Here is a 13,080-nt window from a genome sequence, read left to right on the forward strand (position 1 = left end):
CCTTTCCTTTCTTGTGATATTCTTGTCAGGTTTTGGTGTCTCACTTATGCACATCTCATAAAGCATGATAAGAAGTTTTCCCTTTTTTATATTCTTTGAAAAAATTATGTAAGATTTTTATCATCTTGTTTTTATTGTTTTCTTGTTTAAATTCAGTTGATTTACAAATATATGCTATACTATTTACATCCTTAAAATGTATTCAGACTTGCTTCCAGCATTTTGGTAAATATTGCAACTGCATGTGAAAATAGTGAGTTTGCTACAATTATTCGAGGTGGTATTCTATACATATCAAGTGGAGCTAGTCTGTTAATGTTATTCAGATATACAGTGATTATTTTTTCTACATGTTCTATCAATTATTTGAACTATCTATTCAAAGTTCCCACAATAATTATTGATTTTTCTATTCGTTTTTATAATTGCACTGATTTTTGTTTTATATATTTTGTCACTTTGTTATTAGTTGCTATTTTAGAATTTCACATCTTTTGGTAGATTGACACTTTTATCACTGTTAAAACCCATTTCCATCTCAGATAATTTTTTTGGCCACAAGTCTGTCTAACATTGTATAGCTACTCAACTTTTCAGGAGTTGGTACTGGTGCTTGCATGGAAATTTTTAAAATATTTCTTTTTGAATTGTGAATGCTTCTGAATTTTTTTTTCTTTTTTTTAGAGAGGAAGGGAGAGAGAGAGCGTGAGCACAGGACAGGACAGAGAGATGTAGAAAGAAAGAGTGGAGACACAGAGGGGGAGGGAGAGAGAGGATCTTAAGCAGGCTCCATACCCAGTACAAAGCCTGACATGAGGCTTTATCTAAACCTTGAGCTCATGACTTGAGCCAAAATGAAGAGTGGGACACTTAACTGACTGAGCCACTCAGGCGCACCTCTGCATCAATCTTACCTTTTCACTGGACTTTTTCCTCTATTTACTTTTAATGCGATTAGTGATATGTTTAGTTGTACAGTTACCACTTTCCTATTTTTATCTCCGTGCACCATTTTTTTCTTTGCTCCTTTTTTTCCTCCTTTCTATCTTCATCTTATAAAGTTTTTCTTTTAATTATCTTCTTACTCTGCCCTCTGACAGCTATGAATTACACAGTCTTTTCAATGTTTGTTTTGATGATTACCTTGGGGATGGCTGTATAAATCTTTGGCTTACTACAATGTGAAGTACATTGGTATTTTCATCATTTCCAAGACAAGGACCTTGACCAGTTAAATCTCATTTTACTTCCCACTTGTCTTTTGTGCTTTCTTTGCCAGGCATATTAACTCTATGTTATTTTATACAATTAAAATTTACTCAGAGTTGCTCACCTACTTCCCCTTTCTGATGTTTTTTTATTCCTTCCTGAATTTCTATGTTTCAATTATAGGTGATTTTTCCTCTGCCATAAGAACCTCTTTAGAAGAGTACCTCAAGAAGAGGTCTACTTGACCAAAGTTTTGCAGATTTTTTTCCCCGAGAAATCCTTATTTTGTCTTCATTTTTTAAAAAAAGATATATTTTATTTATTTGAGAAAGTGAGAGATCAGGAAGAAGAGGGAGAAAGAATCTGAAGCAGACTCCACACTGAGCATAGAGCCTGACATGGGGCTCAATCCCACAACACTGAGATCATGACCTGAGATGAAATGGAGAGTTAGATGCTTAACTGACTGAGCCACCCAGGGCCCCCTTCAATTTTTTTTTTTAATCACAAGCATATTTTTTTTTTCATACCATTTTCAAACATATAAAAACATCTGAAATAAATCTGTGCATGTAATTTTTTTAAAAAGTTACAAATATTTTGGGGCACCTGGGTGGCTCAGTGGGTTAAAGCCTCTGCCTTCAGCTCAGGTCATGATCCCAGGGTCCTGGGATTGAGCCCTGCATCGGGCTTTCTGCTCAGCGGGGAGCCTGCTTCCTCCTCTCTCTCTGCCTGCCTCTCCACCTACTTGTGATCTCTGTCTGTCAAATAAAATATTTTAAAAAAAAAGTTACAAATATCTTATTTGAAAGTAGATCTATCCACTTTGCAAGGCACTAACCTTCCCTGAAACTGCCATGTAATCTCAAATATTAACTACTACAAAGAAAAGATAAATCCTATTGCTAAAATATTTACTATTTCCCTTTTGGAAGAAAGCAGTATCATTCCATTCCTCTACTAAAATCAAAAGAGAAAGTTTATATTCAGGAATGAACAACAAAATTCTTCTTTATATTATATATGGATATTTCATCATATTCCTTAGGAATGGAATTGCATAATATTACTGTGAACAAATCACAGATTCTGAACAGATAATGTTACATAGTATTATAAAACTTGCTCAGAAAGTCCCAGATGAAAACTGCAGCCTCTTTCTTACATGACACACTTCATCTGAAATAAGCTGAGGCCTTTATTTACTCTGTACACACATTAAAAGGCCAATTCAGAACGAAAGCTGAAGGTTTCTGACTCAGTATACACAATTGACTTCTGACTTAAATTCTTCCGGACAGATTTTATGAACTACTATGTGAAACAGAGAAAGTCTACCAAAGAAAACCCTGACCAGGGGGCATTTCACATTTAGTAGTTCTTATGGCAAAACAAAACTAAGAGACACAACTCTAATCTTCTCTCCTGGGTCTTAGATAACAACTTGAGAAATTATTTATACCTGCAATCAAACACAGATATGTTCAAAATGTCAATAGTCTCTCTATATAATAGAATGTATTTAAATAACAAAATTAAACAAAATTTTTAGACTTTTTAATAATTATCAGATTTAATATTCTCTTTTTCTTTTGAAATTTGATCTTCGATAGAGTCTGTCTTCAAACCATAGTGGATGGGACAGAATTTCCATCTTCCTAACAGAGACATTTATAGCTTCATTTTGTAGGTCTGAAAGTAACCATTAGTTTAGGAATCCTCTGCAAATTCCATTGCTTAAATTTCCCTGGAAATCACTCTTGGTCATAGCAAGAGCATTTATTCCTTTGAGGGTCCTGGGAATATGTTCCAGTTTTCTCATGGCAGTTGGCCTGGCTTTGGGAGGGACAGAACACCATGTTTCTGAAATCCTCAAGGTATTATTACCTCCCCATTACATTCTTGGAAAACAAGAATCTTCAGTCTTCATTCAGAACATTTTATAAAGGGCTAAATGATGTTTAAACTTAAGAACAGCTTACTGGCACTGAACAGGTCATTCCTTGCTGATCACAAGAATATCTATCTGCATCATCTAAGCAGACCACACTTGCACTGAGGACATATTCCATTGGAAATATTGCATCTTCTACCAGTAACATGCTAATGATATCCATATCAGGTACAGGAGCATCATGGAAGTTTCCATCTAATTATTTAAGAAGCTGAGAGAAGTGTTGCATATAGAATACTAAAAGTACCTATGTGATGAATCTCTATGGTACACAGCTATCATATCTTGTTATGTATCATATGGATGAAAATGCTTATCAAATCCAGAGATTAATTGATTTCCACATTTGTCCCCTGTACCTGACCAGAACTCGGCAGTCCACTTATTCAAACTGGGCAGCTTCCCAAAAAACACCACATCCCTGTTGATAAAGCACCTATTGCCATTCCAGAAACAACCTCAGTGTTGTATCTATCAAGGATGATGTTTCTATTCTTGAAGTACCAGAGTTTTAGCCATACATTCATTTCTGAATTCTTGTTCCACATCAAACAGCTGATCTTCAACAGAGTAAAGCAAACAATAGTTGTTTTCATCCATTCACATCTTTGCTGTCATACCCTATACCAGAGACAGGTCAAGGCTTCTGGTTGCCTAATCTCTGTAAGCAACAAACCATCCTATGTGACTGCTAGAAACCACATTGTTGGATCCTTCTGAAATAGGGCTTCAGTCAGTCTTCTTTGAGGAGGCTGAAGGGTTTCTCGTGGAAAGTAGGAAATTCTGAAAGCCCAGGTAAATGGCATTTAGTTCTCTAAGAGGGTCATGACATTGCTGCATTGGGATGGGCAATGAATAGAGATGTATACCTAGGAGGAGGGGAAGGCACACACTGAAACTGCTGGTGATGGCACTGGTGATGCTGGGATTGCCTCACTTATACAGGCAGAGAAAATAAAAAGGAATAGTTGAGTTGTGGAGGGAGGTTGATTTTTGGATAAAGTCTTAGATTGGCAGTTATTTTCTATAATTTTGAAATGTCAATTTCTTTTGTCTTCTACTGTTTCTATTAAACTGTCAGCAACCAGTCTCATTATTGGCCCATTAAAGACGATGGATGCTTCTGAGATTTTTCTCTTTTTATTTTGATTTCTGATTTAGTTTTTGAAACATTTTTGGTCATTATTTTTTCAAATATTTGCTTTATTCCTTTATTTCTTTTTTCAGTTCCTAGGATTCCAGTTATCTGTATGTCAGAACTTTTTACTGTGATCACAATACCTCTTAAACTTTTGTATTTGTTTTCTTTTTTCTCACCTTTCTTGAGTTGGAACAATTTCTACTGATCAGTCTTCCAGTTTGATTGTCTTTTTGTAGTGTCTTTTTGGCTTTTCATCCCATCAATTGGATTCTTATATAAAATTACTATATATTTCAATTTTAGAATTTCTATTTGATTATTTTTAACAGTCTAACGTTCTCCGGAGGAATTTTTTAGTTTTAAAAAATCTATTTTCTTGAACACATCTAAAATTCATGACTGAAAATTAGAATATATGGCTCACATTTTCAATGACTTTAAGGCTTTAAGGTCTTCCTGTTTTTTGTTTTGTTTTGTTTTGTTTTTTGATTAATCTTCCTCCAAAGTCTGAGGAAGTCTGATTTAGTAACTATTGCATATACAAATTATTCATTCTCTGAGTTCTATTCTTATTTCAGGGAAGATTTTGTGTGTCTGGCATTTTATCGGGATAGGTTGAGATTAACATCAAAGGACTTGCGGCTGTATTTTTCAGCGTTGTGAAGAGTGATCCTGTTTGTATTTTCTTTTAAGGAAGTGTCCTTCAGAAATCTCAGATAAAGGTCTGGGTTGTGTTCCAGGTAATGTCCTTTCTATTAGGCCCTTAGATCCAGTTTTTGTCTCCTTAACACTGTTACTACTAAAGTTTTGTTTAGTTTTCTAGTTTCTATTGCCTTAACCTTGACTTCCCGGCCACTTACTATATGCAGCATAAGGATTAGGAAAAACCTCTAGAAAAAAACTGCAGAATTCTATGCTGATTTCCCTATAGTTTTGTTTTCTCTGTAATCTCAGCCCTTCAGTTGTACTTACAATTTGTAGCACTAATTTGTAGTTCTCAATTTCATTTTTTGCTTACCTATCCTCTTGACGCTTCCAAAAGGGCTGAGCTACTGATCAGCTTGCATACATTACAGATACACAAATACCTTGGGTTGAAACTCAGTGAAGAATTTGGAGCTTACCTTAATGTGTTTTCTTGTCTCAACAGCTTAGCCTTTCAAATCCTCTCTGCCTTAGTTGCTCTTTTAACTCCTCCTTACAGCATTTTAAAATAATTTTATATAGCTTTTATAGTTTTTCTCAACAACAGAGTTTGTCTCTTATAAGCTACTCTATAAAAACTGGAAGGATAAGACCAAAAAAAAAAAAAAAAGAAAAAAAAGGATTGAGAGCATCTACTCATGTCTTGTTCTCTGGGGTCTGCCAGGATGTATAGCTAAGATGTGACTGATCAGGATGCTATTTTGTTAGCTTGCATTCAAGACAAAGGAGGCAGGAAATACATAATTTTTTTCAGTTAGCACTACTAAGAACTACTACAATGCTCAGAGATTTGATACTCTTCTAAATGCTGGAGATTCAGAAGTGAACAAAACAGTCAGCAATCTCTGCCACATGGAACTTACATTCTAACAAAATAGGACAGTTAGAGTAGACATAGAAATGAGACAGAATTTTAGAAATTTCTCAGATCTTGTGAAGTGTTTATAAATTTATGATATGAGGCTGTATATTACCTACAAGAATATTTGAGAGATGCCAATGGTCACTGGGCCATGTGCTTTCATGGTTATCTGTCACAACAGTTATACAACTTCTGGAATGATGGAATTTAATTTCTAAGTTTTGCTTGCTAGCTTAAATCCAGAACATGCTCTTTGGATTTTGGTTCTTGGGGTCCCTCTACCCACAATAGGAGTTTTCTGCTATTGGATTGAATCCATACTTCATCTTACCTTCTAGACTGCTTTCATTAGACCTGAACTAATTTCTGGTGATCTAACTATTCTCTAAGGATTTAAATTTGGTTCCACTAGCAGGAGAGCTAACCTCTGTATAACCTATGATATATAGAGTTCTTAATCTGCAGTCCCCAAATCTTCTAGTGTCCATTGTGCATGTTTTATGTGGTCATTAGCTACATGAAGTATAAAAACAATATCCATGTTTATATGCACATGTTAGAATATTTACTTTTTTTGGATAAAGGCTCTATATTTTCCATAACGTAGTAATCAAAAAAAATTTTTTTTAATAGTAGCAACCTGAGAGATGTTTTGTACATCTCCCTCATCCAAATCTAACTAATAGCTAACCATTTTGGATTCTAAATTTTGCATAGCTCTCAGGTCTATCCACTTTACAACATCTCTTTTGCCATCATCAAAATCTAAGCCATCATTATTATTCCCAGAGATATACTGGACTTTTTGATTCTACTCTTCGATGAATCATCTGAGTATTTTTTAAAAATTTTATTTATTTATTTTGACAGAGAGAGATCACAAATAGGCAGAGAGGCAGGCAGAGAGAGAAGGGGAAGCAGGCTCCCCGCTGAGCAGAGAGCTCGATGTAGGGGCCCGATCCCAGGACCCTGAGACCATGACGTGAGCCAAAGACAGTGGCTTTAACCCACTGAGCCACCCAGGTGCCCCTCATCTGAGTATTTTTAATATAAAATATTTATGTTGCTCTTCTCTCTCCTTGTAACCTTTTTGTAAATTCTCATGCCACTTTTTAAAATGCATTTAGAATAATGTAAACTTAAAATAATGTTAAATCCTTAGCATTACCCCGCAGTCCATCTAGTGAGACCGTAAAACTTTGGCTAAGCAAGCAGCCTCTGGAGTCACTTCAAATTCTAGCTCTCCTGCTTACTAACTATGTAATTTTGGGCAAGTTATTTAATTTTCTGTGCCAAATTTCTTCTTGTATACAGTGGGGACTAAATGTATCTACATAAATACAATATTATGAAAATTAAATGATTTTAAAAAATAGATTTCAAACACTCCTAGCAATTACTTTTAATAGGTATTAAATATAAATAAATATCTTAATAGTTATTAAGTTTTGCATGATATAACTCTGTTTTCATCTCTGTATTTACTTCACATATAATCCCAATCCCTGCCTACCAACTGAGATTTAATTCCAGTCTTCCTATCTTTTTTACAGCTCTATGAATACTTAAGAAGTCATTATTCCTTAAGGTCTTTACATCTACTACTTATGCTTTCACTTCCAGGATATTTTGATTTATTTTTGTTTGATTTCAGGACAAGTTTAGGTCTTCTTATGTATTGCTTTCCTCATGTTTCATTAAAGAAATGTGATTATAATGATTTTAAATAATTACAGATGTATTTTGTTTAATCGTGTCTCACTTTATTGTACTTCACAGATATTGCATATTTTAAAAATTGAAGGTTTGCAGCAACACTGTATTGAACAAGTTTATCAGTGCCATTTTCCCAATGGTATTTGGTCACTTTGTGTTTCTGTGTCACATATTGGGTAATACATCAAATCACAGTATTTTAAACTTTTTTCTTTATTATTCTTATATGTATTACATTTCAATATTTAAAAATTTTCATTATTTTTATATTTGTTATGATTATCTGTGATCAGTGGTTATGACTTACTAAAAGCTCAGATGATTGTTAGCATTTTTTAGCAATAAAATATTTTTATATTAAGGTATGCACATTTTTTATACATAATGCTATTGCACACTTAGTCAGACTATAGTGTTATAAACATAACTTTTATATGCAAAAATTAATTTGACTTGCTTTATTGAGATATATGCTTTATTGTGGTAGTCTGGAACCAAATCTGCAATATCTCTGACATCTGCCTCTATTGTTGATCTGACTGCTGTCTAGGCTGAATGTCTTATAGTGAGCTTTGAATATATTTTCTCATCTCTCTGTCACCAGCACATACAAATAAAGTGCAACACATATAAGAAATGCAATAAAAATATTATGATAAAAGAATAAACGTAATCCTAACCCCCTTAAAGGGATAAATATGCACGTATATAGGAGGAAACAGATTGACACAATAGAGTTAATAATTATGTACTTGCAAGAATTGAGCTCAAAGATCTGGTGGGACAACTGTGAATTGCTCAGAAGAGATAAGATTTTTTTTTTCCATGTAAAGACAACTTTAACAGTAAGTTCTAGAAATAGAAAACTGAATAGCTGAGAGTAATACACCGAGGCAAATCTAGCTAAAATAAATATCAAGCTCAGCTTTCTCAAATATGAACTGTACCTAATATGGGTATGTTGTTTAACATGAGTAAGAGACTGATTTTCTTTTTTCCTCTTGGGATATATTTTTGGGAATCCTTTATGTAGTCAGTTTTTTCTTGTCTGTTTCCCTTTCTACCTGCCAGCACCCCACAAAGATATTTTTGATCATGTTAACCCAATCTCTTTTCCCACAAAGAGGTTCAAACCATAAGAAACCACAAATAGGCATGTATGTCTTTGAGGCTGAAGGTTTGCCAGAGAAAAGTGTTCATGCCAAATCAAACTTGAAACTCTAATGCTTTCACACTTAAAACATTGCAGTTTCATGGTAATGTAATGTCCAAGAAAACCACAAGATTAAAAAAAAAAAATTTCAGCACTTCATGATGTTAAAGGATAAATAAATGAAACATAACATTTTGATTAAACTGGAAACCAAATAAAATAAAGGTATAATTTTTCATCTTTCTATTTTTTTTTAATTTAGAAAAGTTTAAATGTTTTTAGCCTAAGTAAAACTAAGATGTAAAACAAAACATGAGGTATGATACAGGATGCATTTTAAAATGATAAATGCTAAAGTTAAGTATGCACAAGAAGTATTCTAAAGGCTTTTTGAAGGGAACATGATTTTAAAGTTAAAAACAAACATTAGTTTTGTGAAGTCAAAGTATACAACTTAATTAAATTTTCTGCAGTCTGTTTCTGCTTAATGATAAACGATTTTTAAAAATATTTGCAGTTTATGTTTCTTCCTTCTCCAATAAACAGATTTAAAAATGTAGAGATGCTCTTATTGATTGTTGTTTCTATTATTAGAAAGCTTATAAAAATATGTGATCAGAGTACATTTTTTAAAGATTTGTTTGTTTGTTTGTTTATTCATCAGAGAGAGGGAGCACAAGAGGGGCAGTGGCAGGCAGAGGGAGGAATAGGCAATGAGCAAGGAGATAATGTGGGACTCAATTCCAAAATCCTGGGATCAAAAAGCTGAGCTGAAGGTAGGCACTTAACCAACCGAGCTACCCAGCTGTCCTCAGAATATATCTTTTTTATAAAAGTTTATTAAGTGTTTATTCAATGCCAGGTAAGGTTCTAAGCACCTCACTTGCATTAACTCATTTCTTCTTCAGAACAACGCTTTACAGTTAAGTCCTTAACAAACCTATTATACAGGTGACAAAAAAACAAAGACACTGAATAAATTTCCAAAGTGCACCCAGTTTTCAAATAGCAGAATTGAGATTTAAATGTTGACAAGCTTGAATGTGTGTGCTTGATCATGAATAGGCCACCTAGAATTTCTTACCATCTGTTTCCCTCTCAATCTAAACCAATCTGGCTTTCATTACAGAGAAACACTCTTTGTTAGGGTCACCAAGTTCGTTCCTAATTGCCAAATATCTTGGATGTCTTCCTGAGCTTAACTTGTTTTACTTCTTTGCCATAATTAACATTATTGTCCATTTCTTTCTTGTTTAGCTTCCACAAAATGTTCTCCACTTCCTTCTTACTATTCTGGCTATTTTTTTTTTTTTTTATTCTTTCTTTCACATATTCTTCTACCTCCTTCAACTTCTTAGTTTTATATAGCTTTGTTTTTGTCATTTGTTTTGTTTTAATTCGGGGATTTCATTTCTTCCACATTACTTATATTTCATCTTAAAGTTGATGCATATGCATAAATGTTTTTTAAAAATCTATACCTGGATATCCTCTATAGGCAACTAAAACTCAACCTCGTGAAGGAGTTTAAAACACACCCGCCCAAAGTAGGCCACTCTGGCACGTTGACTATAATGAGTTAAAGGTATTTGGAATACAGCAGATATAAGAAGGACACTCTGAACTTTCTTCTTTTTCTTAAAAGCAGATGAAATTCCCATGTGAAACATGCCCTCCCTATATCAGAATTAAAGTAACATTCTTTTCACCAAAGATGGGAAGCTGAGACCAAGATAAATCTATACAAACCAATTTTATTAAACTAACCTTTATTTTTCATCTTTCTAGTCACTTCTCCATCTAGTTAAGTACCCAGCCTAAGCCCCTTTTTGCTTTATTGTGTTTTCCAAAATTTACTATGTTTTGTTCCATTCACTATAAGCATTCAACTCCAATTGTTTCTTTGAGATTTTGTAATTGTGATAAATTTTCTCAAGTATATGGGAAATATGTAATATCATATATGGGAGATATCTAATAATAATAATATTTTACAGTTTTATTCTGCAAATCTGTCTTATGTCTAATTCTGAAAACTTAAAAGAATAGAGGAAAAAAATTTCCTCCTCTATATTAGTTAAAATTAATTTCCTATTTTTTTCCCTCTTGAAATTGCCTTTAATTGTTGTCTCAGTACATAACATCTCTGTCATCAGAAAGTCAAATTTGATTCCTCCTTCTCATTTATCCTTCACCTTGAATCAGTCATCCCTTCCCATCATTCCATTGTCACTTTCTTTCTTTTTGGTCTTACAATTTCTTACCAGGATTAGCACCAGGGCTTCTGATCAATCTCAGATTTGTTTCTCACCACTTCTCTCACCACACCACACATAAATAGTGATTATTATAAAACCAAAATACAGTCTTTGCTCCTCAGTTTAACTCTTGCTTCATGCCCAAATTCCTCTAGGATAATACTCCTAAACTAGAATACAACCTATTATCAACCTTGTCTACTCTTCCAACATCATGACTCTTCCCTTTCTACAATGTTACCTATGAATCTTTCACATACAGCCAATCTTTGGTGTTCATAGATTCCACATTTAAGAATCAATCTACTCATTAAAATTTATTTGTAACCCCAAAACTAGTACTTTCAGATCTTTTACAGTCATTCAGAGATGCACACAGTGGCAAAAAATTCAAGTTACCTAATGTAGAAATGCCCAGTGAAGGTCAAAGAATCTGATACTCTGTCTTGTTCCAGGTCTGTTACTCTAAACAAGTGCCCTCTTCTCGGTCTCTAGGTGCCACATTTTTCATGTTTCTGTACTTTTTTGTTGGTGATTTTTCTGTTTACAGTGGATCCCAAGCACGATGATAAAGTGCTGTGTAGACTGTTCTTAAGAGTAAGCAGGCTATGACGGACATTATGGAGAAAATATGTCTGTTAGATAAGCTTCATTCAGGAATAAGGAGTAGTGTTGTTTGTTGTGAATTTGAGGTTAATTAATCAACAATATTTATTAAATGAGGTGAAATACATATAAAACAAGGTTACATAATTTAAAACTTTAGGTCATTAATATTATTACCTTATAACATAAATAAAATAAGAAATTGTGTTAATGTTACAAATTCAAATTTCAGCATAAAAATTGACTAAATTAAGAAATTGACTAAATATTAAATTGACTAAATTAAGAAAAATCTCCTTACTTTTTTTGTTTCCTTATTTTTCTTTTAATTTATTCTCCATCTCTTCCAAATTTTCTCAGATATCTTGGACATCTTTGTCTGATTTACATCTGGAAGGATTACTAGATTTTACCTTGTATATCACCAGCTTGATTCGTTTTATTATATAATTAACAATTATTTATTCTTATTTTAATTTCAATCATAGTTTTAATTTCCAGTTATATTTCTGGTTATTTGATATATTATTTTCTACAGTAGATATAATATGAATATAGATTAATATATATACATATATTATATGCATACATATGTAAATATAAAATATACTTATTAAAAAGTATGAAAAAATATATATGTATATATATAATGCTTATAATCAGTTGACACTGTGACCAGCTCATAATTACTCTTCAATTAATGTCCATATTATTTTAATTATCAGTCTGATGTTACACTAATAAAAAATGAAATCTTTTTTTTTCTTTTCCTTGAATTATTTTGTTTTCCAGCTCAATTTCTTTATCTTGGTCCCTTTCAATTAGATTTTTTTTCTTTATTTAAGGATATGTGGCAGTTGTTCATATTTTAAAATGAAGGATTAGGTTAATTATCTAGGTACCTTGTGTGGTTTTCCTCTGCCTTGATTTATATAAATTGCTCCAACGGAGTAGTTTTTAATAGAGTGAAGCTGAAGGCTCAACAGCAGTACTCACAGCCTGTCAGGATTCTGTGTGGTGTTTGTGGTATTTGTGAGTATGTAGCAAGCAAAAAGGCAGGGTCTCTACCTTTACCAGGTAAACAGGAAAGGATTTGCACTTGGCATTTGAGGGTTTTAATGTACTTCACTCTCTGATAAGGCTGTCTTTGCTTTTAGACAGCCTTATGCATGATATCCTAGATTCTACAGCTACTTCAAGTTCTGTTTTGAAAAATCCTTAGTCTGTGACCTCCATATTTGAGTAATTACATTGGTAGATGTTTCACTGTACTCCCAGAGCAGTCTTGGTTTGTAGGCTGAGGTGAAAAATCACCAGTTTCCTTTGGCTTAGATATTGGGAATGAAGTTCCCTCTACACTCTGATGATTAACTGAAGGTCTACTCAAAGATTTGCATTTTTGACTCCCAGCTTGAAGCTTCTTAAGGGCTCTGTTGCTCTTAGTTTAGATTTTGAACTGCAGTATCTCTTCTTCCT

The 13,080-nt window shown here is 33.4% G+C and overlaps 1 long non-coding RNA gene across 1 annotated transcript in view; it reads right to left on the reverse strand.

Moving 5' to 3' along the window:
• LOC309845039 overlaps positions 1-13,080 on the reverse strand; it is a 67,140-nt gene that overhangs the window by 25,614 nt on the left and 28,446 nt on the right. The window contains exon 3 of the long non-coding RNA XR_014300996.1: positions 11,398-11,489. This is a non-coding gene — a long non-coding RNA (uncharacterized lncRNA). The remainder of the gene's footprint in view (positions 1-11,397; positions 11,490-13,080) is intronic.

The sequence above is a fragment of the Mustela nivalis genome (assembly GCF_964662115.1).
Source record: "Mustela nivalis genome assembly, chromosome: 12".
Classification (NCBI taxonomy): Eukaryota; Metazoa; Chordata; class Mammalia; order Carnivora; family Mustelidae; genus Mustela; species Mustela nivalis.